The 21,759-nt window shown below is 34.2% G+C and overlaps 1 protein-coding gene across 1 annotated transcript in view; it reads left to right on the forward strand.

Moving 5' to 3' along the window:
• CDC73 (cell division cycle 73) overlaps nt 1-21,759 on the forward strand; it is a 140,703-nt gene that overhangs the window by 52,882 nt on the left and 66,062 nt on the right. The window lies entirely within an intron of this gene.

The raw sequence follows: 21,759 nt of genomic DNA on the forward strand, positions 1-21,759 counted from the left end.
AAAAAAAGCTACATATAAGTGCATTCATGCAGCTCAAACCTGTGTTGTTCAAAGGTTTAACTGTACCACCTTCTTAGACCCTACTGGCCTTTCAGTTTGAAATTCTTGATCTAAATAAAGGTAGTGTTATCTTGTTAAAGAGAAGGTAGTAAGTTGAAAGCACATATGAAATAACATATTTAAGTGTTTGAAGTCAGTCCTGGCTTTGAGTCCCTATTCTTCCATCCACTGTGCCACTAATTAAGGTGAGATTGTTTAACCTTTCTATGAGTAGTCTTGTTTTTATTTCATAATAAAGATAATAGAACTTAGATCAGAGTATTGTGAGGAGTAAAAGAGACAGTGTGTAAAATGCTTAGCAAAAGGGGACTCAATATAAATGATGGTTGCTTTTATTATGAATTTATAACTATATATAATTTCAGTTTCAAGTAGGTGTAAATATAGGCAACTGTAGCTTCATTGGTGTATTTGCTATTATGTGTTTAATGATAACATGTTCATTAAAAGTTATGAAGACTATTTAAATATTATGAGAACTCTTTTCCTCTCTAGTTATTGGGATATTTTTACTGTGTCTGTGTATGTTTATTTTAGCATTATTTATCATGTGAGAGAAAATTGCTGCAAAGAAGTTATCATATAGAGGGTGATAGCTAGGTTAGGCTTTTCTATCTACCCATTGAGGCTCATAAAAAGAAATGAGGGACACCTGGTTGGCTTAAGTTGGCGAACTATGCGACTCTTGATCTTAGGGTCATGAGTTCAAGCCTCACATTGGGCATAGAGCTTACTTAAAAAATGTTTTAAAAAATAAATGAAATTTATTTAGATTTAAATTATTTAATTTGTTCAAAAAGGATATTTGGGGAATAGGTGAAATGGGTGAAGGGGATTAAGAGGTAAAAACTTCCAGTTATAAAATAAGTAAGTCACAGAGATGAAAAGTATAGTTAGAGAATAGAGTCAGTATTGTAGTATGTTTATCATGATAAGCATTTAGTAATATATATAATTATTGAATCACTTTTTCATATTGAAAATGCTTTAATATATGTCAACTATACTTCAATTAAAATTTTAAAAATTAAACCAAAAACATAATAAGTATTGGGGATTTTAATATGTGGTCACAGAATTATAAGTAAGAATATTAGTTTTATAATTCCAAATTGTCTGCAATCTGATTTGGTTAGCCATATTATTCTGCTTGGATATTACATTGCACTTGACATAATTTTCGGAACTTGTTTACTATCTTAGTATTTCAGGGAACAGGGTGATTCTGTCCTGTCATTCTGAGCAATATAAAGGTGTACCCCCTAAGTGAAACAAAACATTATTTAGTTTCTGTCAGTGACTCATTTTATGTCTTAAGCTTTTGAAAGTTAATTTTATATGTTTAGTACCTGTTACAATGAAGTAATACTTAAGTGTTAAAACATATTAATATTTTATACAATTTACTTAGATGTCTTTTTATAGACTTTTGTAAGAGTTCACCTAAATTCTCTGTACTCCCTCCTATCCCTTTTATAGTAGCTTTGCCCTAGTGTTTTTTCCTACATTTTTTCTTTTTTTTTTAATATGCTCATTATAGATCTGGACTGTGTCTATATACATGGGAGATAAAGTACAAGAGAGATCTTCCTGTTATTATTTGTTGGCCTGTTTGTTGGAGCAAATTAGACATCGGTTTCATTTCATCTGAGAAATGGTATTATAATAACTTCCTCGGATTTGTTTTGAGGTTTACAAGTGTGCAGGTGTACCTTGTTCACGTTGTTTCAGTGCTGTTTTGCTTGTAGCACTGAATTTAGTTATTGTGGAAATATTTTTATATTAGACATATGTAACATTTGTAACTCTTTATACTGAGTAATACAGAAAACAGTCTTCCCTTTTTTAAGTTGGGTAGTATTTAGACTGAACATTTATTTAGATGGTTGGGTATTAGTCTCCTTATGCTAATACCTTCTTGTGGTGAAAGATACTAAAGTCTCATTTATTTATCATAGCATAATCAACATTTGATTCTAATATAACTCCAGAAAAATGAATTATAAAAACATATTAATAGGTGTTAGGAACATTCAATGCATATAAAGTATGTTATTTTTATAATGTTTGTTATGTTTCTTTTAGTTTATGTGTTTTATTGAGCTTTATTGAAAACCCATTGTACAGTAGATAATACTTTTGGTGTAAGCTGATTTAGTTAAACTGCATTAATTTGGCTTTGCATTTCTTAAAGACTAATTATTGGTTTATCCAAAGTGTCTTAGAGATTGTAATAGTATCTAGATCTTTAAAATTAAGTTACTCATGACCATGTTTAATATCATGGTCACACAACTTCTGAGACTTATTTCTCAAAGAAGCATAGACCAAGTTAATGTTGGCACATATGTCAGAAGTAATCTAGAAACTGTTGGGTCATTTTTAATAACAATATTAATGTCACCTTTTTCCAGTGTTTTAATATTGATTAATGTAAGAACAGGAGAAAAATAGAAACCAGTTTGGAAATAACAGTATTTCATTAACAGCATGATAAAAATTTATACTATGAAGTCTCAGTTTAATTACATAAAATCTTTTAATTGTAATTCCATGTATAATGCTGTAGTTACTTATGACTCATGTACAGAAAAGCAAACTATTTTTTTTTTAAATATTCTGTTTTGGACATACTATAGTGTGGCTGTTTACTCTGATTTCTAGTTATCTTCTTCAATACAGCTTTAATCCATTGAACATACTTCACCTTTAAATTCTAACTCCTTAACTATTTTTTTAGACTAACCACCATTGTTGTATAACATAGACATGATTTTATTTTATATATTATATATTTCTCTTCATTATTTTGAGGAACAAAGGTTAATATTTAATATTTTCTTTCATTTCATAACAAATGATTTGAATCTGTTTATTCGTACAAAAAACTCTAGTATATTTAATGACATTTTATAATTGAGTATTTAGATATTTCTTAGATTGGTACTTTTCTGTTGGCTATTGTTGACTGAGTTTTAGTTTGCTGTATCAGTTTCCAGGTCTACATATGTTGATTTAAAGCCTCAGTGAACTTCCAATCTTTTATATAAATATCTACATTTATTTTCTTTGTTGTTAGTATATTTGTCTTTATATTCATTGCATTTCTAGTTAGTTCACCCCCTTCCCTTCCCTCTCCCCAATCCTGCCAAACCTCATTTGATCTTTAATTCTAAGTTTTGATTTCTTTTCCAGGTCTTTTTCTTGATGGATGTTTCTTTTAGTGTTGTTCTTCTTGTCTTTCCTGCTTCTCATGTTCCTCTGTGAGTGACTGTTCCCATGTTTATTTTAATTATCTGTTTTTTAAACTCTTATTTACTTTTGGTCTGGACAAATCTTACTGTTTCAAAACTATGTTCTTTGAAATTTCAGAATGGTGCTTTGCTGTGAGTAACTTGAAGACATTCATTTGAAATGCTAAGGAATTAAAGCTTTTTTAATATTTTTATTTTTTATTTCATTGGAGATAAAAATCATAGCATAAAACTCAGGTAATTGGAATTGAAGTTGTCATTGAAAAAGCATTTGTTCTTTGCATTTAGATTTTTGCAGTAGTGTATAAGGTCAAACAGTTATTTTGAAATCAAGTCAATTTAGTATTTTACAAATTTTTAAGTCAGAAATAACTGATTTACCAGAATCAGTTTAGACAGAATAACTGTCTACAGACAGTGAATTCTGGATACTACCAATCTAATGATTTACCTTCCTAAATTTGATAGATGCATCAGACTTGCAGTGTCTTTTTGTCATTTCTATTTTATATATGTGCTGCTATAGACATTCTCGAATTGAATTTCGTATATATTTTAATACCACATTTGAGAATTAAAATTAACCACTTTTTTTTTTACCTTTCAGAAGAATTTGAAGGCTTTTAGTTTTCTTTATTAAAAAGAACAAAATTCAGATTCTGATATGATTAAAATATAATTTGTCTTAAAAGATTATATAAAATATTTAATTGTACTCAGGAATTGTTGAGTTTTAACATGGAGCTACACCATAATACCCAACCATTCTGATGGTAAATTTGTGGGTACCGTGTAATTCATCAAGAGCTTTGACATAGGGCCCCCTGGGTGGCTCAGTTGGTTAAGTGTCCGAATTCGGCTCAGGTCATGATCTCATGGTTCGTGGGTTCGACCCTGTCTTCAGATTCTGTATCTCCCTCTCTCTCTGACCCTCCCCTGCTCATGCTGTCTCTATCTCTCAAAAATAAATAAAACATTTTTAAAAAAAGAAAAAAAGAACTTTGATCTATATTGCCACATTTTTTTCCCTCTACAAAAGTAGCTTTAACAGGAAAGATAAACATTAAAAGCCTAACTTATTTAAATAAATTTATTATGGTAACATTTTTCCTTTATCTTGATTAAATGTAAGATATATAATTAATCTAATATCTTCCAGTAAATTGGTAGATATTAAATTCTGGGAGATCCATGGTATACATGTGGTTTATTTTTGAACATTCTGAGTCATTAATATTTTTGAAGAATTTGTGTAATTTTATTTTTTAAAGCTTTAAACATCAGCATAAAAGTCATAGTATGGTAGATTTTACAAAAACATGCCTCATTATCGCATCCTGGTAGGATTACATTTACATTTTATATTGGAACCCTCATGTGGATTACTGAAGACTAGTCCATGGTCATATAGTCTGGTTCTAATTGCCTTAAGAATTTTTGCCAACAAATTTGTTATATAACAGATCGAAGTGTAATTAACTGCTGATGATGAACAGTGATGCAGAAGTTTATGCTCCCCTGGAAGATTAGTTGCATGGAGCCCAGGTTGCCTAATAGAGTGGCATTTCCTTATTAATTTTCTGTGGCCCAGAGAAAGGCTGAGAAACTGGGTAATAATAATGTACTGTGAGAGATTGATTTGTTATTCAAGCTTATGAGAGTAGCATTTGAAATGCTAAATGCTGATTTATTAATTTACACTGAGAAGCATAATTGCCAAGAACACTGGACACAGAACTTTTATATCTAGCACGTATATGTTCTCCGTGTAGAGAAGCTCATGGGAGATCATGGTATAATGAAAAGTTTGCACTATAAACACATATTGCATTATATCCTCTGAACGTTGAATAGTATTAGAGTAAAACTGTTTGATGTTTGCATCTCTTTTATTTTTTATATTCTTATAAATCTTTAAAAAAAATGTTTAATGTTTTTTATTTATTTCTGAGAGAGAGAGAGAGAGAGACAGCGAGAGCAGGGGAGGGTCAGAGAGAAAGGGAGATACAGAATCTGAAGCAGGCTCCAGGCTCTGAGCTAGCAGTCAGCACAGACCCCGATGTGGGGCTCAAACCCATGAACCATGAGATCATGACTTGAGCTGAAGTTGGACAACATTTAACCAACTGAGCCACCCAGGCGCCCCTGCATCTCTTTTAATAAAAACAGACCTATTGCAAGGCCAGAGGACCTTTCTTCTTGGTCATTGCTTAGAGAGGCTTTGTCATTTGACATTGTAACTTCTGTTCTTATTGGTGTGTCTGATTCCTCTCCAAGTGGATATGATGTATTTTTAAAATTTTTTATGTTTATTTTTGAGAGAGAGAGAGAGAGCGCGCGAGCAGGTGAGGGGCAGAGAGAGCGCAAGACATAGAATCTAAAGCATCCTCACAGAGCCCGATGTGGGGCTCAAACTCCTGGGCTATGAGATCATGACCTGAGCCGAAGTTAGATGCTTAACTGACTGAGCCACCCAGGTGCCCCTGTTAGATGCCTAGTTTACTGCTTCAGGTTTAAGACTGATATCTCATTCTGTTCTGTTTGATTTATTAAAAAATGTTGGTTAGAGACTAGGTGTTTTGCGTTTAAAATTCATGATGTAGATGTCCAGAAGTTCTGATTTGTCACTAGAGAGAGTAGGCATTGCTAGATGGCCTGGCTAGAAGTCTGAGCTGTAGATCTAGGATTAGTCCTATTTAGTTTTGTTGATTTGGAAGGGGAGACCAGGAGCAAGAATTTTCTACAGGAGTCTGAAAATCACTTATTTCTATCTTCCACTTATTCTCAGAGTGATAATGAGGTAACTTAAATTTCACTCTACTGATTAATTCAGTAATTTCACTACTACAAAGATATTACAATTGAAGTGTTTTCTTGGCATTGTATAAAAGAATTTAATCCTTAGAATGCAGTCAGAATGAGTACAAACACAAATACAATTAAAGTACAAATGAAGATGTACTCATATGAATACTGTTGTAGAATTTATGTATAAATATGTAATGCTATTTTGGGATAAACATTTTATGTAGTTTAATGCTTCTTTGGCATAGTGAAAGATGGATGGATGTATATAGTGTAATGCTAAGTACTAAGGATTTAAAAAAATAATTTTTTGAAGTTTATTCATTTTGAGAAAGAGAGGGGGAGGGAGGAGAGCACAAGTGAGGGTAGGGCAGAGAGAAGGAGAGACAGAAACCCAAGCAGGCTCTGTGCTCATGGAGTGTAGCCTGATATTGAGCTCGAACTCATGAGCTGTGAGATCATAACTTGAGCCAAGATCAAGAGTCCAATGCTTGACTGACTGTACCAACCATGCAACCCTAAGGATTTTTTTTTTTATAAGGATAACTAATCGTATAGAAAATTTTTTTTATTTTAGTTCACAGTTTACTTGGCTATACTTTTTTTTTAAGTTTATTTATTTTGAGAGCGAGAGAGCGAGCAGGGGAGGAACAGAGAGAGAGGGAGAGAAAGAATCCCAAACAGGCTCCTTGATATGAGTGTGGAGCCCGATATGGGGCTCGATCTCACCAATGGTGAGATCATGACCTGAGCTGAAATCAAGAGTTGGAGGCTTAACTGACTGAGCCACCCAGGCACACCAGTTTGTTATATTTTTATAAAAAATTCAGTTAGACAAATTACTAGAACTATTTTCAGTAATAGGAGAAGGAAGCTAATTTTCTTTTACACATATAAATGTACACATACCCCACAAGCTCTCCTAGCCCCTATAAATGCATGAATAATTCTGATAAAAATGTGCTTGAAATCTTCATTGGTACATTTAAACTAAGTATGCTAACATTTGTATTTGGTCTACAGTGAAAAACTTTTTTTAGGCTTTTATTTCTTTATGATGTATTGATTTTTGGTGCTTAGCCATTTAAAAAAAAAAGCCTTTTAGTACAATATGAGTTTCATATATAAGCTCAGTTTTGCCTTGTAATTTTTTGGTTGAATTCATTAAGAAACAATTATCAAGTCTGTAGGGAATGCTAATTTCCAAAACACTCAGTGTTTGTTATCTAAGCTGAACTCTTAAAACTTTTTTTGTGAAATTGTTTTAAATGAGTGCAGAGAAATGTAGAGTTTGGTAATTAATGTAAAGGAATTTGTATGGTTTAAGTGTGTTTTCATTATTGCCTTACATTTTCTATTATGTATGATTTAAAAGGTTTAAATGTAATGATTAATATTGAGGGTTGGCAGACATTTTCTATGAAGGGCCAGATAGTAAATATTTTAGACTTATAGGCAAAATCAAAAACTTTAGGGTAGGTACTTACATAACAGGAGATAAAACTACACAAATTTTTGATGACCAATGTAATAATAATAAAAAATGAGTAAAATTTTGTGTGATACTGATCTGCTAATGAGAAGAATGGAATATATTTTGGTGGCATGAAAACATTTTGTGGTTCAAAGTTATGATTTTCTGTCACCAGCATTGTAAATGTCCATCTATTAAGACTGATCAGTAATGAAAGTTTATGTATTTTGTCTCTGAAAAAGTTCCTTTTTATACAGATAGATATTGGCAAATACTTGTATTAGTCTATGAACATATGATATTAACCGAGCATATTTGTCATTTGGAAGGCATTTCTCTAATTCTGTTAGATTATTTTCTTTATAATTGTCTTTTTAGCACATCATTACCTTTCAGATTTATTGTCAATTGAGGGCTAGGTGGAAGTTCCAAAATTGCAGTTAAAGCTCAGATGTTGTATGGACAAATGTGGGATACACAGTGCTTCTTTTGCATTTATTCAGCCATTATTTGTTGTGTGCCTGCCACATGCTGGGCAGTAGTATAGACTCTGGGGCGGTGGTGATAAACAGAGGAAGGAGAAACAAAATATCAGTGGTTAACTTTTAGAAAATTAAAATAGAATGGAATGATATAATTGCTTTCTTGCAGTGTGCCAGTCAGCAGTGCTAAATCATGAGAGGTTGCTGTCTCAAGTACATAAGTGCTGTTGTAGTGCAAAGGCAGTTATAGACAGTATATAATGAATGAGTGTGGTTACATTCCAATAAATGTAAACTTTTCTTTATGGATACTGAAATTTGAATTTCATCTTTTTACCTGTCATTAAATCGTATTACTATCATTTTGATTTTTTTCCCTCAACCTTAAACATGTAAAACCCAGGTGTTTAATAAACACTAAACAATTTTACTTTTAAATATAATAACCAGAGGTGCTTGGGTGGCTCTATCAGTTAAGTTTCCAATTCTTGGTTTCAGCTCAGGTCATGATCTCATGGTTCTTGAGTTTGAGCCCTGTGTCAGGCTCTGTTGTGAGAGTGCAGAGCCTGCTTGGGATTCTGTCTCTTCCTCCTTCCCCACTTGGGTGTGCTTGTGTGGTTTCTCTCCCTCTCTCAAAGTAAATAAGCTTCTTTATTTTTTATTTATTTATTTTTTACTGTGAGCATTATTATTTTGTTTTTTGGTTTTGTGTGTGTGTGTGTGTCACGAGTCTTTTTCTTTTTTTTTTTTTTTTTTTTAAAATAGTTTATTGNCCATGGGACATAGAAAAATAGACAGTGGCCTAGATTTGGCTTACAGCTATAGATTGCTAACTTTTGGATAATATTTTTTCTTTTGCTTATTACAGTTAATTTATTTTCTCAGCTCTGAAGACCAGAAGTCTGAATCAAGGTGTCAGCAGGGCCATGCTCCCTCTGAACCCTGTAGGGGAATTCTTACCTTAAATTTTTATGAACCGATATGCAAGATAGTAATATTTTAATACTGAATCAAGCAGTCAATACTTGACTTGAATTTTATGGCCTTAGGAATTGATATTTAAATGAATTCTGGGAATTATACTATTTATTATTTTAAAATTTTTTAATGTTTTATTTACCTTTGAGAGAGAGACAGAGACAGCATGAGCAGGGGAGGGTCAGAGAGAGAGGGAGACACAGAGTCTGAAGACAAGCTCTAGGCTCCGAGCTAGCTGTCAGCACAAAGCCTGACGCGGGGCTCGAACTCATGAACAATGAGATCATAGCCTAAGCTGAAGTTGGACGCTTAACTGACTGAGCCACCCAGGTGCCCCATAAGTATACTGTTTAAACACACATATCTGTAATAGTCATTAAGTAAGAACACCAACTTTTGACATTAAATTTATGAGTAGTGGCATTTGCATAATGGCTATTGCCTGTGCACTGTAGTTAAAACTCTTCTATTTAGCTTAGTAAACTAACAAATATTAAATAAGAATCATTAATGATGGACTTGGTTTTTAGACTAACAATAGTGAGAAACAATCTATTTCTTAGTACTGAAGAAATTAAAATTTTATTAATTTTTATAATAAGGAATTTTTTATTGTTTAAAGCCAAATAAAATGGATCTTTGGTATTTTTTTAAAAGAAAATTTCTCATAATAAAAGAATGTATCAAGTTTTGCTAAGACATTTCTCCTGATTTGTGAGAATATGATATTTGAGGAACTATAAGGCTTTTTGGTCTGACAGCCAGACTGAGAAAACACAATGCAAAAACAGGAGCAGTTGATAGTCTGTTCAGGTAGGTGAGGAGCGAGGAGAACAGAATCGTGTGATAGATGTGGGCAAGAAGAGAGGATTGGCGAGGCCACCTTCTGCAGGTTGCAGGGCCTCCTTAGTGTTCCTACCTTACATATGCTAAGCTCGAGAGGTATATACAGCCTATTCCAATTCCACAAATGGAAAGGGTTCCTTTTCAGTCATTATTTGACCTCTTGGGAACCATCTTGTATGGTCCAGTTGCCTAATAAAAGCATTCCCTCACCCCCATCCAGATTTTTTTGTTTTCTAGCAGTCATGAAGATTCCAGTGATCTGGCACTGCATTGTTACATAATGCATTAGTAAAGAAGCACAAATTACCTAGCTACCCTTCTCCTACCCTGTTCTTCCAAAAGCCTAAACTAAATCAGTACTTGTTAGCATAAGATGATAACTTATTATTTTTCTTAAACCATCACTGTTTCTAATGTGCTAGTTTGATCAAAGACTAGTTTTCTAGGCCAAGGCAGCTGATGATAATGGGAAATGGTTTTTTTTTTCCTCTCTGAAATGAGTGCTGTTAGACAAGAAGTGCCTCCTCATAAGATATGTATACTATGAAAGCAATTTTTACTGCTGTCTTCTCTGAACATTTTGAGAGAAGAAAGAGGAAAATCCTAGTTAGCTTGCATGCTCATTAAGTCAGACAGCCTAGTCTAGGATATCATCAGACTGGAGAAAGGGGCATCTTTCTTAATTTGTTCTTCAAAAGACAGTGTTTCTTTGTAAAATTTTTTTCACTTCTAGGGGCTTCTTTTTGCAGAGCAACTAATGAACCTCCCCCCATTATGAAAACCTACAAATGCAATTATAATTAGAATAGCATATGATTTTTCTGTCCATCATCACACAGATTACTATGATTATCGTTTTTATTTGAGAGAGAGAGAGAAATAAAGAGAGAGCATGGGATTCAGGGAGAGGGATCCAGAGAGTGGGGGATAGAGAGACAGACACAGACAGTCAGACAGACACTCTTAAGCAAGCTCCACGCTCAGTGCAGAGCCTAATGCAGGGCTTGATCCTGTGACCCTGGGATTATGACTTGAGCTGAAATTGAGAGTCAGATACTCAACTGAGTAAGCCACCCAGGCACCCCTCTATAATTACTATTTTTAAGCCATTCTTCACCTGTTCTACATCTCCCTTTTTTCCTGAAGTATTTCCTATATACTTTGCACTTATAAAAAATGTTAAATTCTTTTATTTAGCCACAGAGGCATTTTTGTACCATCGGGGGAAAAATTATCCTGTTAAATGCAGTTCATTTTCCATTTTCTTTGATTTTCCTGAAAGATGTTTTTTGTAGTTTATTTCTTGGAAATATGACTCAAATGAGCATCAAACGTTGCACTTACTTGTTTGGAATTGTGTGTGTGTGTGTGTGTGTGTGTGTGTGTGTGTGTGTGTNGATGAGTGAATCCTATGAGTCGATTCCTCTCTGAATAATATTTTTAAAGCATAAAATAAAATATGTAAGATAATAACCAATTGTGCTGAAATAAAAGTATCAAGAGACTTTAAAAGTACAAATTTATGAGATGTTAATTTGTGCCTCTTGATTTTCCTAAAGCTGTTTCTTTTTTAATTTATTTGTCTTTTTTCCAAGATTTTATTTAAATTCAAGTCCATTAACATATAGCGTAATACTGGTTTCAGGAGTAGAATTTAATGATTCGTCACTTACATGTAACACCCAGTGCTCATCCCAACAAACATACTTCTTAATGCCCTCCCCACTTTAGCCCATCCCCCCATGACCCTCCCCTCCCCTCCCCTCAGTTTGTTCTCTATAGTAAAGAATTTTTTATGATTTGCCTCCGTCTTTGTTTTTGTCTTACTTTTTTCCTTCCCTTCCTCTTTGTTGATGTTTTGTTTCTTAAATTCTACGTATGAGTAAAATCATATGGTCTTTTTCTTTCTCACTTATTGTGTCTCTTTATTAATGCATTATATAACAAGATGTAGTGACAGACCTAATCAAATGCCAGAATTTTAAAGTGTTAGCATACATAATATTTCAAGATCCCTGTAACAGTTCAAATGTGATATCAAAATATCTGCTTTCAGTTAGTGACAAAGTCATGCCAGTGTTAATAATAGTACTGTGGTTTGTTGCCTACATTCATGAAGGAAGGAAATGTTAATTTCTGTTAGAGGTTGGTGAAAATAAAGTGACAATTTTGTTTTAAAATTATTTTTATTTTAAAATTGTAATTTCTTTTTTCTCCCCATCCACATTAGGGATCCACAACCCTTTGCTCTTTAGTAAAGGTTTTAAGAAAGGTCCTGCTGCAGTTCTGTTTTACTGTTTATTTCCTGTTTTTCTGCAAACTTGTCAAATTTTTCTCAACCTCCTGGCTTTTGTCTTTGTAGTTCTGTTTGTCCTGATCATTCTTCCTCTTGCTCTTAATAAGACTGGCTCCTCCTGATTCAGATCTAGTTCAAAGGTTACTTTCTCAGGAAGTTTTTTCTTCTAGTAATCTTGGTTTATTTTTTATTACAGTGATTTTCTTTGCATATGAGGATCTGAAGGCAGAAACCACATCTTTCTTGCTCTCTAGTATATCCCTAGGTCTGGTAACAGAGTACCTGGCAGAGAGGTGTTGCTTAAAAAGTATTTATTAAATTAATGAATGTGTCTTAAGCTCATAATATACATTGTATTTTTACTTTCCATTCTTTCATATATGAACAGAGTAGTAGTTACAGTTTGTTACTGTTATTGATGCTTTAGTTGACCCTCAGTGCCACTTCACAATCCTTTTATATATTTCTTGATGGCCCTTTATTATGCCTTCCTTGGTCAGTTAGGATCTCATACAGTGTTTTTCTCTGTAAACATGACATCATCATTTCCTCAGTGCTCAGTCCAGAATTTTAGGCATCATCCTTTGTAACTTAACTTCCCTCTTCCTCACCTCCAATATCTAGACATCATGAAGACCTGTTAACCTTACTTCCTAACGTTTCTGGAATTCTTTATATCGCTACCATACTTCTGCTCCAAATTACTTTTATATCTTCCCAGGATTATGCAGTAGTCTCATAATTGGTCTTCTCCTATTACTCATATGTCTTGTCAATATGTTCTTCACATTATAGCCAGTGTGCTTCAAAAGGAGTTAAGACAGAGGCCCTTAGACATGAACTAGCCTCAGGTTTTCTGTTTTCCAAGTATTGCTGTGTCTTCAATAGTTTTCCATTACTCTTAGGATTAAAAACCATAAATCTTCTTTTAGGTGTTTGTTTATTTTTGAGAGGGAGGCCGAGTGACTGAGGGAGGGGGAGAAAGGGAGACAGAGAATCTGAAGCTGTCAGTGCAGAGCCCTATGCGGGGCCCAGACTCACAAACCATGTGATCATGACTTGAGCCAAAGTCAGAAACTTAATAGACTGAATTACCCAGGTGACCCAAATCATAATTCTTATTATGTGCTATATGTTTTCATGTGGTTTTACCTGTCTCCCTCCTCCTCACTCTCCTCCACCTTTTTTTTTTAACCTTTCTAGCATCTNCCCCCTTTGCCTGAATCCCATCTAATTATCTCTTAGACATTAGCTTTTACGTTTCCTCAAAGAAGGCTTTCTGACCCTAGGTGAAACAGATTAGGTAAAATTCCCTATTATATGCTTGTAGGGCATTGTGTATTTTTTTCTACATGACAGATACCATATTTGTCCTTTCATTCATTAAAACAATTTTTTAAATTTTTATTTGTTTTTGAGAGGAAGAGAGACAGAGCGTGAGCAGGGCAGAGGCGGAGAAAGAGGGAAACACAGAATCCGAAGCAGACTGCAGGCTCTGAGCTGTCAGCACAGAGCCAGAAGCGGGGCTCAAACGAACTCACAAGCAGTGAGATCATGACCTGAGCCAAAGTTGGATGCTTCACCGACTGAGCCACACAGGCACCTCTGTCCTTTCATTCATTTTTATGAAGATTTGATAAATGGTCAAACGAGTATTATCTCAACAATATAGTGATTCTTTTTGTTCATCGTTGTTTCTGCAGATCATGACTCAGTGCCTAGGCTCTCAGTAAATATTTATCAAGTAAGTGAACAGACTTCTGGATGTTTCTTCAACTCTAAAGAGAACTGGGCTCAAGAATCTTTTTAGTCTAATGTTGGGGTTCTAGAATTTTAGCATGGTAAAACTGGTTTGGGAAATCATGTCCAGTGGTTTCATCTGTATTGAATTTATATTGAGGAAAGTTAACATTTCTCTTCTTGATCTTCGTAGGCATCATAATCCCTGATTAGAAATGCACTGATAAGGAAGTGCACATGTGGCTTTTGGTAAGCTTGATCATCAGCACTTTCACCATTGCTTCTCTGTTTATGATTGAGTTCTACTAGGGAGTTTGTAAATCCTTTTCTGTATAGTCCCAAGATGACTGAAAGGAATTTAAAGTTGGTGTAACCAATTATAGTTATTATTTCCAGGATACTTGTACTTTTTTTGGTCAACATATATTTACTTAAATGTCGCTTTATTATTTACAGTGTAGGTGAGCCCATATCCAAATCAGTGGATGAGTTTTATCACTGTAGAGAAAAATGGATTTGATACCTTTGAAAGGTTTCCTTTCAAATAAGATAAAAATACTTTGAAGCCAAAAAGGTATAATTGTTTTGAGTTAGATTTCAACTCGGGTTCTAGTCTAGGATTTGTTGTTGTTTATTGCCTTGAAAATTAATCTTGAGGAAGAGAGAGGTAATTTATAGAACAAAGTACAAGGCACAGATACAATCAGAAGATTGGCAGAGAGAGATTATTAGCAAGGAAGAGACCCATTTATGGATCTTGTCACTAGCCAAGGTTCTTATCCTAAGAACATACTTGGGAAGCCTTTAAGCACTAGAATGATAAGAACAGCTTTGTGTTTTTAAAGTACCATTCTGGCTGTAGTATGGGAAACAAATTGCATGAATATGAGGAAACCAATTATGAAGGTATTTCAGGTTCAAGTGAGAGATACTCTTTTGAACTATGAGAGGAGTGGATGGACTCTATTAAGAATCCAGGTTTTGTGGATAGAAAGATACGGGGATAACAAGAGAAGGAAGTGGCAAGGATGACTCTTGGTGTTCTCATGTGGCCACTCACTGGGGACAGCCATTCACCAAGATGTGAAATGATGAAAACGTATTAAATTTCAGGGTGAGAGAAGATAACTTTAGGTTAAACATATTGTTAAATGTAGGTATACTTATAGACACTCAGACATAAATAGTTTAAATTTGGAGTGATTGCTTGTGAAGTTTCCTTTAAAAAAAATTATCTTATTTTTGCCCAGCTACTAGTTTTCTCTCCTTCTCTCTCTCTCTCTCCCCTTTAATATTTTATTCATTTTTGAGACACAGAGAGTGTGAGTTGGGGGGGAGGGAGGATGAGGGGGACACACAGAATCCAAAGCAGGTTCCAGGCTCTGAGCTGCCAGCACAGAGCCTGACGTGGGGCTCGAACTCATGGACCATGAGATCATGACCTGAGCCAAAGTCAGATGCTTAACTGACTGAGCCACCCAGGTGCCCCTCTCTTTTCTTTCTTAAATAAACCTACCAGGAAGAATGTTGTAACTGTTTTTTGTTTGTTTTTTTGTTCTTGTTTATTTTTTACCTTGTCAGGAGACCAACAGATTTCTGATAAAGGAATACAATTTTATTTTATTTTAATGTTTTATTTATTTTTGAGAAAGAGCCCATGAGCATGAGTGGGAGAGGGACAGAGAGAGAGAGGGAGACAGAGGATCCAAAGCAGGCTCTGTGCTGACAGCAGAGAGCCTGATGTGGGTCTCAACCTCACGAACTGCGAGATCGTAACCTGAGCCAAAGTTGGACACTTAACTTGACTGAGCCACCCAGGTATCCCCAGGAATACAGTTTTAAATAGCAAATGTGAAATGGTACAGTCCAGTCCTCCCTATTCATTACTTTCTAATCTCAGACAACATTTTACGGTATATCAGGCTCAGCCAGTCAATTTTTATGGTAACTTTCCAGATGTGTTGGCTCTCCCTCATAGTAGTATGACTATAGGAAATGAGGTCCTAAACTGTTTGACTGATGTCTCTCAGTATTAAGGTAATTACAGTAACATGGTCTCAGTTGTGTTCTGTTTTATGCTGAAAACAACTTTGTTGCTCTTTTGAGGGTTGGACATAGGTATGGATGACGAACAGGTATACAATTTTCGGCCTGTTTTCTTTAGCAGAGAAGTTGTTCCTGGATCCCTTTGTACTTTTGATTTGTTCAGGTGGCAGAACACACAGAGGACATGGTCTTAACAGTATTATGGAATCATCATAGGAGCTAGGAATCATTTTACTCAAAATTTGCTCGTGGTAGATTTTCTGTCAGTTAGCATTCTTTGGTTACTAGCAAAAATTGAGTCTAACTCTAGCAAAGAAAAAAGTACTGAAAAATTATAGGTGATGTCATAAAATCAGAGAACCAAGTGGTAGAAGGGACAGGAACCTTAGCAACTCTGGGGATCGGGTAGCAAGAATTAATGGATAATTTCTTCAGGGTGCTGAAGTTCAAGTGAGTTAGCTCTAATCATTTTTTCGTGTGTGTGTGTGTCTCTGTGTGTGTGTGTGTGTGTGTGTGTGTCTCTGTGTGTGTGTGTGTGTCTGTTTCCTTAGGATTCAAGTTACTAAAGGAGAGGGTCTTTGATTATTTTAGCTTGACCAGTGCAAGGCAGTCTACTTTGAATGAAAGTCGTCCTGGAACTTTCTTAATTGAGGGTGGGAGAGGTTTCCAAGGAAAATCTGCCAGTGCTGGGAATTTTCTAGAATTTTTCAAAGATCATGATGGAACTCCTGTTTTTTATAGGAGTAGAGTTTAAGAATACACAGTTTTAGCTCAAATCTGGTGTTCTCAGTTTTAACCTTTTTTTTTTTTTTTTAAATGCTTAATAAGCAGCTCCTCTTTAGTATATGCTCTGTTTTCTTACATCCATCTTAAACCACAGCTTTTTGTAAGCCTGGTGCTTCGAAAGGAAGAGGGTTCTGTTTTCCCTTGTTGAGGCATATTGGTTATCGATCTAAGTCTGTTGTTTTTCCTTTTCTGATGCTCAAGAGTTCCCCTTAATTCTCTCAGTAATCCTCTTATCCGCCTTCTTCTGCTAAATATGTATGAGTGTGTGTGTATAAAACCAGTCAACCTGTATTCCTTATTTTCTTTTTTTTAATTAAAAAACTTTTTTAATGTTTATTTTTGAGAGACAGAGAGAGAGCAAGTGAACGAGCAGGGGACGGTCAGAGAGAGAGAGAGAGGCTCAGAATCCAAAGCAGCCTCCAGGCTCTGAGCTGTCAGCGCAGAGCCTGACGCGGGGCTTCAACCCACAAACCTTGAGATCATGACCTGAGCTGAAGTTGGTAGCTTAACCGCCTGAGCTACCCAGGTGCCCCTCATTATTTTTTTACCCTTTTTATGATGGTATCCTTAAGAATAAGTAATAACCTGTTCCTTTTCATTAAGTTTGCTTTTCCACACCTATTCATTTGAAGATGTATATAAGCACAGGCTCATATGTTTAATCAGTAGAAAGTATTTTCTTGAACAGTTCAGTTCATAGCATTTCCTAATAATATTAGCATAATTTTTTGTTGGCTTTGATTTTCAGTAAACATTTCAAAATAACAGTGCTGATATTATTGTTTACTATAAGGTAATCAGATACAATAATTTTTTCTTAGACTATATCCTAGTAGGAATATATGGTCCAAATATGTTGTAGTGTGCCTTGGTTTATTTAACCAGGCTCATATGTATGGACATTTAGGTTGTCTTCTGTCTCTACTATTACAAATCATCCTCTAATGATTAGTTTTAAGCCTATTGTATATCATTGCTATACAAGTGTTTTGGGAAGGGATTCCTAGATGCACAGTTGATAAGTAAAGGGTAAATGCCTCTGTACTTTTGCAGGATGTTATGAAATTTACCCCCCTTCTCCTATTAGGAGTTACCCCATTCCCACTACTATGTGTGATTGTGCCTATTTTCCTACAGATCTTTCAAAAGAGTATGATGTCAGGCTTAACTTTCTGTTAATTTGATAGGTGAGTATTGGTTTCTTAGTGGTTTTTGTTTGTATTCCCATCAAGGTTGATTAGGGGTCTTATCATTTCTTTCTCTGTAAACTAAAGTTTTTCCCCATTTTTCTATCAGAATGTTGGTCTCTTCTCCTTTTTTTCTTGTATCATTTAATATTGGGGATATTAAACTTTTGTAGGTTGGAAGTATCTTCTCTCAGATTGTTTGTCTTCTGATTTTGTTGATGTTTTTATTGCCATGCAAGAGTTTCTTTCAGAATCTTTTCTAATCACATTTATAACTTTCTTACTACTTCTGTAGTAAGTAGTTTTGTCGTAATCAGGAAAATTAACTCTTCTCTCAAGTAATAAAGGAATTCCCCCCCCCCCCCCGTGGAACTGGTTTGTTTTGTTATTTACATTTAGATCTTTTATCTGGTTGGAAATGTTTTTAATATATGGTTGAGGAACAAATCTAATTTTTTTTCGTATGGCTGTCCAAGTACCCAAACATCATATATTAGATAGACCATCTTAACTGGTTATCATCATAGTGTCTGTACCCAATATATTATGGGCTTTCAAAAGATGTTTGAATGATTGAAAAAAGTATCTCAAAGATCTTTTAATCCTGTCATTTTATTAAAATTTTGATTATCATATATATTTCTCAAAAATTCTTTAAAAATATTTAAAATTTATTAAATCTTAGAATAACTTTAGTGAACATGTGCTTATAATGCGAGATATAGTACAAATATGATATGATACTCATTAGCTTGTTAATGAGAGACAGAGAGAGACAGCACAAGTGGGGGAGGGGCACACAGGGAAGGGGAGAGAGAGAATCCAAAGTAGTCTCCACTGCCAGTGCAGAGCCGGATATGTGCTTCAACTCACAAACCATGAGATCATGACCTGAGCTGAAACAAAGAGGGTTGGGCACTTAACCTGACTGAGCCACCCAGGTGCCCAGCTTTATGGTAAATTCTTTATGATCACTTTCAATATTTCTTAGCTACTGATGCTTTTTTCCATATTAACTATAATCATTTTGTGATTTTTCATCCATACACACTAAAAACTTAGGAAAAAAACTCATTTGATTGGGCTTACACTGACCACATGTATTACAACAGTTTTTCCCCTGTTGTATTTAGAAAATACAGATGAAGAAAACATGTTAGTTGGGTAATAACGTCCATTATAAAAGTAGGTATTCTTGTTGACTAAAAATAATGGTCTGTTCTTGTCAGAATTTTTATACTTCTTAGTAAAAGTTTATTTTTCACCAGAGAATTTCCTCTTACTTATGATTATCCCTTATTTTTAAAATGTTGCCTTTGTGGAAATTTTTTTTTATTATTTGTATTGTATAATGGCTTATGTCTAAGTCTCTTATTTAAATATTTTAATCTTTCTTTTGACTAATTGAGTTCCTTTTATTCTTTGAGTTGATATATTGGATGTTATATAATGAGTAAATATATGTATTTTTCTCTTTTCTGTAGCTGTATTTCAGTTCAAGAATCATTGAGGTAGTTCTCAATGGGGAATAAAAAGCAAATAAACATTGGTCATTCTTTGCAAATGAACTTTGACCTGGAATCTTCGTTTAAACGTAAACATGCAGTTGTATTAAAGTGAGGGCAGGACTCTAAAACACAGCTCTCCTGGTTTTACTAATTTTAACTGAGACACCTGAGGAAATTAGTTTGAAAACTATTGTTAAGCCCATAAAACATTATCTAACCATGGGTTTACTGAACATTTTTATTTCTCTTCTTAATTTTGTCTGATAATCAAGTAGATTTTGGCTGTGGCTTGTGATTTCTTCTAGTTTTAATTTTCTGATAGTATTTATTTTTAAATAATAAATGGAAACAGTTTTATTAAATTTCTTTAAATAAATGTGGTTTTAATGTGATTTTTATTAACCTGTTTCAAACCTTCAGTATGTTAGAAAATTCTCATTGCCATCAGAATCTCATGTTAATTCTGTCATCTATATTCTAATGTTTTAATAGCATTTTAGTTATGACATACACCCATATTAGTTTTACTCTATTGTATAAATTTGTGTATTTTAAACATTTAAAGATTCACAAAAACATGAATTTAAGATTTTATGTATAATGTTACAGTTTTGTGTTATTTAATATTTTTATGACGCTGTTGATCTGGTTTTTTCAGTGTTTAGGATACTGTCGAAAGTGAGATTCAAATTTAAAATCTGTCACATTCAGTTGGAAGTTGAAATGATTAGATTAATAAACAGGCTGAGACCATTAGGTTAGCTCCAGTTGTTCTTTAGCACAGATATTTGCTCTGGTAAAGGGAGAGGAAACAGTTCCTATAGATACAGAAACATTTTTCTTCCTCTTTTGACATATTGTATCTTGAAATAGTAAGATTTATATATATATCGTGGTTAGAGGAAGGGTGTGCGTGTGTGTTGATGTGTAGTGCATGACAGGTGTCTCGCTGAAACTCAGCGATGTATTTGTATACATACCCTGTTTTCTGAGAGTACTGTTTAAGTGATAAACTGATATTCTGTGAGGTGTATTAGAAATGTATGCATCATAGGGATATTCTTTTATGTCTTCTTAAAGCTATGTTAATCTAATAGTCAGATTTTGTAGTTGAGCAGTAAAAACTGAAAAGGAAAAAAAAAAACAAACCGTGAAATCAGCTGGATAAAAGAATTTTACCACCTCGTCCCAAAGCAGTATGTGACTGACTAGTAGAGTAAGTAAATACATTGCTACTTTTGTCTGTTAGAAATTATCTAATTGTGCTTCCAAGTAGTCACTTTTTATAATTTCTAACTGTGACATATGCCTGTTGTTTACAGATGTATCTCAGAGCCCAAAAAAGCAAGAGATAAGCAATAAGCTTATGGTTTTCTAAGGTTTTGGCCACCAGATGTAAATGGTTATTTGCACCTAACATCAGGTGCCCCTCCAGTGTGAGAAAATGGTTATGAAGCCTTCCCTGGTAAAAGATGAAGAATAAGCAGAGAATAGTAGAATTAGAGGACAGGTCATTTTTGCTTAGCTCTTTAGACCTTACTGAAGGTGTCATATGTGAAATACACAGCAGAATAACATAGTGGTTCAGAGCATGGTCTTTCAGATGGAGCTTTGCTGCTTTTACGAGCTGTGGCATCTTAGGTATCTAACTTCTTGCATGAGTCTTCCTTTCCTGTCTTTTAGTGTCATTTGTAAGAGTTCTCTGACATCATGTATGTAAAGTGGTTTAAAAGTACCGGGTATATCGTGTATGCTCTGTCAGGTAAATAGCTCCTGCTTCCACTGTTGATCTTGTTTTTATAGGGGTTTTTGGTAATAGGTATCAGTAAGATTCCAGTTGAGGTCTATGTGATTCTGCTGTATATTAAAAGGTGAGAAATTTAAATTATTTACTTGAATTAGACTTTCACTACCTTATAAACTTGATCAGAATGAACTAGTGTAACTATTGAAAGTTTTGGTATTTTTTCTTCTAAAATATTTATTAACATTTTGATCATAAAGATAACATAGTTGTTCCTGAATTTTTTCTTTGACCAAATATAGTGCAAATATAATTTAAAATTACATTTTTATGTGTAATCATAATCACACAGTACTGGGCATGAATAAAGGACACTTACTACTTGGTGAGATGTTGAGATATTATAATATAAAAATTCATATTTTCTGTAGAATTACTCTTGCATATTTAGAATGGAAGGTCAAGAATAAATTAATATAATATTTATTTTAAAATACACATTTTCAGCACTACGAGGAAATTTTGTTATTTGATCCAGTTTTCTTTGAGAAGT

Source organism: Crocuta crocuta, unplaced genomic scaffold, assembly GCF_008692635.1.
Source record: "Crocuta crocuta isolate KB4526 unplaced genomic scaffold, BGI_CrCroc_1.0 scaffold462, whole genome shotgun sequence".
NCBI classification, from domain to species: Eukaryota; Metazoa; Chordata; class Mammalia; order Carnivora; family Hyaenidae; genus Crocuta; species Crocuta crocuta.